The following is a 6000-nucleotide window of genomic DNA, read 5'->3' as shown; positions in this document are numbered from 1 at the left end:
GTAGTGAAGTTGAGAGGCATTATTACTACTGTATGACCATAGGTCGTTCCCGAATCTTTGGTACATGAGCTCACATGCTTTCTATTTTTAGAAAGACAATAGAATATTAGATGGCTTTAGGTTCACTTTAGTGTTTACCTGAAAATTGGGGACAGCAACAGGCGCGGAATCGATTATGGAACCCTTAATCTCTTGCACCGCTGAAGGATCTTGCCGCTGTAAATCGACATCAGGATAACCACACATTACTAAACACCGAGTCGAAAAAACAGACAGTAGAATAGGTACAAGAATGTTCCAAGCAAAGCAATCTTTACCCACAGGATCCCCTTGACTTGCCTTACAGACTTGACACTGTCTCACATTCTTGGAACGACTTAAAGCACTTCCCTGGCCCCTCCTATCAAGCACGGCCGCTGAGGGTACATTAACTAGCTGGCAAGACAAATGATACAAGAATTGTATTTCTATACAGAGAGGTAAACTTTATGTATATAAAAAAGGTAAGAGAAAGCACACAAAAGTATCGATGAAACGTTCCGATGAGCTGAACCCAATAATTCTGTATAAAAATGTATTACGAAAATAACTCCTTTAATTCTGTATGTGTGGGGTATAAAAAAACAAAAAAACATTGGGTCTGAGATAAACGAGGAAAGTGTGGGGCCTGAGATAACAATCACGATTCCCTGGACTCCTCACGCTATGGAAGTCCTTCCCGTGATTTCTGCCTTACATATTGCCTAAAACTAACAATCTCTCGATCAGGAGCCCAAAGAAGCAACGGGTTTTGCACCGTAGGGTTTCCTTCAACCTCTCCTTCATCCTCTCTCTCGATCTGGCATCCTCACACCCCTCCATCGCGCTACATCCTCACACCCCTCCAACGCGCCGGCCTCCTCCACCGCAAGTTTCTCCAGCTTGCGGTACACGTCTGTCCGTGGTGAACTATCGTCGTCCTCCATGTCTGCGTCACAATCCCCGATGGCATCTGCAGATCAATCTGCCATCATCGTGGTAATGACGTCTCTCTGAAATTACATTCTATTCACGATTTCACATCTGATTTATCATGAAACTGGAACATGGAAAGACAAAGAAAGTGTTTAAATTATGCCCAGAATGACACCATGGCCAACATGGTCTAAGTAATGAACACTAACCACAGGCCCCCATAGTTGTGGGAGACTATTGAGTCCCAGAGATTTGCAGGACTCCATTTATTCAGGGCTATCGACAGTTAATCGTGCTTATGCTGCTGCAGCAGCAGCTCATGAAACATGCTTACAACGAAAAATGATGAGCAGGATTAGTATGTTTATGTAATTTTTCCTCAAAATCGCCCCAGTTATGTAGACTAGGTGATAAACGTCATTCACATTCGCAAGCCACATGATATAAACATCAGTACATCACTAACCGTGCTACAAGGCAACACAGTCACTAGAGGGGATCCAACAAAGTGAATCAACATGCTCTGTTTAACCCCGTAAAATTACCAAAATGCTCTGCGTTACTAAGGAAATTCTTATTACAACATCCACATGATTACTTGAGAGAATAGTCACACAAGTGAATCTCCGAAAGTTGACTGGAGCATTAACAAAGAAATAGATCATTATTCTGATAGCACTATGTTAAGTTAACATTCGACCCCTATGTTTTGTACATCACAACTAGATGCAGATAACGGCATGATAATAATATATATGCTTGGTTTTCAGGAACACATCGACAGGGGAGCCAATGACGAGCATACACAAAATATGCAGCTTGAAGGCATACAAACCAAAGACGAGGATGTGAATACCGAGTTAACAACGGCAAAGGAAGAACAAACCAAATTGGATGATACAGAAAATATGCAGATTGATGAGGTGATACCCTAAGACAAGCATACAAACAATTCTTTACTCACCTTCATAATATTTTCTCTTTTATAAGTATTGAATCATATTATATTACTGTGAGTTTCAGAGACTAAGCGAGGAAGAATCAAATGGAATAGACGACGAAGATGAAGTAGAGAAAAAGAATAGCACACAGACCACAGATTGCGAAGTGACAAAGGCAGGTTGCTCTCAGGAATTAACCGTCAAGAGAACAAGTGAAGAAATGCGGCCAGCTCAAGACGATGAATTGGCACAAACATTCGACACCAAAGGGGCACAAACCATAGGGGATAAGCTGGCCTTAAACGAAACAAGTGAACAAATGCAACCTGCTCGGGATGAGGAATTAGCACAAACATTTGGCACTGAAGGGGCAGAAACTATAGGGGACACGCTGGCAGAATCAAATGGAACAACCGACAAAGAAGAAGTGGAGAAAAAGCAAAGCACGCAGTCCAGTGATTCCGAAGACTCCGAAGTGACAGAGGCATCTTTTTTGTTCCAATTATGTCCCAAGTAGTTCTAATTCTAATTATATTAATCCTGCATACCCATTATTCTTTGTAATGTTGCTTCCAGGAATTAAGCTTCCATGAAACAAGTGAACAAATGGAAACAAGTGAACAAATGGAGCCAAGTGTGAACAAAGAATTAGCACAAACGTCCAGCATGGTAGGGGCACAAACTGGGAAGCCTATCCGACTGCATAACAAACCTAAGAAGGCACAAGACTACGTGGTGGCTCCAGAAGGCACGAACAATCCTTCTATGTCATCCCTCGCTTGGCTACATTTATTTTTTTTGTTATTAATTAATAAATGTTTTACTTACATCATGATAGATTATGCCTGCACCGGCGATGATTGGTCCGTGATTGAAAGTATCATGTCCGAACCAAATGATAAAAGAAATTTAGTGAGCATCGACGACTCACATCTCCAAAGAAAACAGTTAGAACGTCTATTACTCCCCGAAGAATTTCTTGGCGACGAAGTAAGTATATGTAGCTTTCAGACAAGACTATGCTGTTTTAACATGAGTTTCTATTCTCTCCTCTGACTAAGGTGTACACCTCATATTGCAGATCATAGACGCATACATACATTGCATAAGTGCTAAAGAGCATCTACAGATGAGGTCAGGTAGAAGTGTGTTCTTATAGAGTGCATGCATCTCTAAGATGATAAAGGAATTTAGCTCTATACGGGATGACGCACCAAGATGGGTATTAAACAGAGCTACAACTTATTTGGAACATGATATGGTGAGTCTTCATTCCAGTTATTCATTGTTACCTAAACTAACAAAAACCCTGTTTTCAGATATTCATTCCAGTTAACATTGAACACTTCCATTGGTACCTAGCAGTTATAAATGTCGGGCAACGATGCATCCAAGTGCTCGACTCGCTAGGCCCAAGAATGAGCCGCAAAGACCTCACCGCTATGGTTAGTCATTAGTCCCACTACACCATCTTTTGATAAGACGATTTCTGTTATTGTTCGGTTGTGATGCTAATACTTTGTCATTTATTCATTCAACAGCTCAAAGGACTAGAAAATGTATTCGAATATGCATCGCTTCAAGTGGAACTAAAAACTGATAAGTGGAAGGACTTAAACATCTCATCATGGCCAAGGGAAGAGTGTATTAAGAGAAAACTGCAAAGAGACTGGTATACCTTCTAACTCAAAGGCTCAAAGTAATTGACTTCCGAAGACTCTAAATTTAGGCTTATTTTGACAGCAATCTGTAGGAGGAATTAGTTTAAATAAACATGGAGTAGTTTAACAATCTTGAAAGCAAGCTGCGCACACATCTTACTGAATTTAGGCTCATCTTTCTTGAAAGCAAAGTTTTGATAGTTTTTTAGCTTTGACATACAATTTTGACAGTTTGGGGACAGATTTAGTCACTGAACCAATTATGACTAGGAAATCATTAAACTTTAGTCTCGATATCTGAATTTCTATCTCTGGACCATGTGGCGGCAAGCAAGCAAATTAAATTGGTAAACAATATGGTGTCCAACCGATTCAGCGCTAGATGCCGACAGTGATAGCACCAAGCGAAATTCAGTAATTATGACCAGCAAATCATTAAACTTAGTCTGAATATCTCAATTCTATCTCTGGACCATGTGGCTGTAGGCAAGCAAATTAAATTGGTAAATAGTGCAATGCCTATCTCATTGAACACTAGGGCCTGATAGCAACTAGATTCAGTCAAGCATGAAAGTGAATGTAGAGCAGCAGAAAAATCAAGGAACCAGACCTATGAAATCAAAACGAGAGTGAGGTAGAGGGAGGCTTTACCTTGGGTTGTTGCTGCCCCATGGCTGGGCGTCATCCCGTGAGAGAAGCATCACTCCTCCTCTCCCTACATCAAGTTGGTGCAGGTGCGTGGTGAGTTGGAGGCTGGCTGCATCCATTGGCGTGTTGAGGTCTCCTGCAGCCCAGCACGAACACCATCTCATGGAAGGGAAGAAGAAGAAATCCAAGAGGAGAGGAGAAGGGGGCTGACCTGTATGTCGTCGGGGTAGCCTTCCTGTCCCGGAGCCACATGGTAAGGTCGCCGGAGCCACGACGGAGCAGATCAAGCGCATGCGGATCCAGCTCCGGCGAACGCAAATCAAGTGCCTCCTCGCCCAGCAGCACCACCACCAGCACCTCCTCGCCCAGAAGCCTCACTCCTCCTCAACCTACAGGGTGTGAGAGAACTAGGGTTGGGGGCTGCCAGAGTGGGCGTAGGTGATGGGGAGCAAGGCGACCATTGGGAGGAAGAGGAGAGCGCACGCGGTGGATGGACCCGGCGTCGCCAGGAGGAGTGAGGGGCGGCGCAGAGCAGATCGCCGGGCCGTCGCCTGTGGATGGGGATGTCGTGGCCATGAATGAGGGAAGAATGGGGAGGAAAGGAGAAATGAGGGGGCGGTGGGAGTTTGACTGAGCTTTGAGTGAGTGTGGCGTTGTCCGAACAAAAATACACTGTACTGTATTAGATCTTCTAAATACACATTATATTTCATAGGGCATGTCCAGTTCACTAAGTTTGTGAAAATTTCGTTTTCATCACGGTTTGTTTTAGTCATGATCATTTGATGATTCTAAAACTTGTTTTATACAAATATCTATAAATTTGATTAAAAAATGATTGAGTTTATTTAAGTTTTATATTTGTAATCATGCAGGTCATCTTGTGGTCTGTGGATGGTAAATTTTATGGAGTACTTCACAGGAGATATGTTGTCTAACATTCCTACACAGGTATTTTTTACTGTGTATCATTATATTTATTCTATGTTGTATCACTATTTTAACTCTTATTACTGTTTTAATAGGAACATACGACAGATTTTAGAACAAAACTAGCTGTTATTTTAGTGGACTCAGAATTGAATGATGATAATATAAGAAATCGAGACATGGAAGAGGACAATAACAACACAGATCCCACAGAATGTATGATTCTGGATAGACCCCCTCAGAATTTCAAAACATCAAATACATCAACAGAAGTTGAGCTCATCTCGCGGTCATTTATTCTTTCACCGTCTGTCAACCCAACAAACGATGATTTAATAGATGAACTTTGCTTGTTCATCAGTATGGTTGATGATGTCGCTCTACTAGAGTAAGCCATATTTTTTATTTCATTTTCTATTCCAACAAATTACTCTGATGTCATTATAATTTACAAAATTTTGATTTTACAGGAGCGAATGGGTGAAAAGCTCTGGTCCGTACCCTATTAGCTTAAATTTGAGACAAATTAAAAACATATTAAGCAATGATGAATACATGGATATTCATTGCTTTAATATGGCTGTGCGAATACTAGCGCGCCACGAAGTCCAGCTTCTCAGAGACATTCCATCTCACTATATGGATCTGAACTTTTGTGTAAGTTACGATAATCACGTACTACATTTTTTTCTCATTGCACTAATATTTTCTCATTCTTACTTTAGTCCATGTTCCACTATGCACGAGACTCAAGTCATCGTTAATATATGGAAATTGCTACATTGAAACGGTTGTTTCATAGCTGGCCTGACAGTAATGACTATCATATCTCTCAATGTGATATGGTAAGATTTTTTTCATTTGTA

The sequence above is a fragment of the Triticum dicoccoides genome, chromosome 7A (genome assembly GCF_002162155.2).
Source record: "Triticum dicoccoides isolate Atlit2015 ecotype Zavitan chromosome 7A, WEW_v2.0, whole genome shotgun sequence".
NCBI classification, from domain to species: domain Eukaryota; kingdom Viridiplantae; phylum Streptophyta; class Magnoliopsida; order Poales; family Poaceae; genus Triticum; species Triticum dicoccoides.
Note: the sequence above shows the minus strand (reverse complement) of the source record.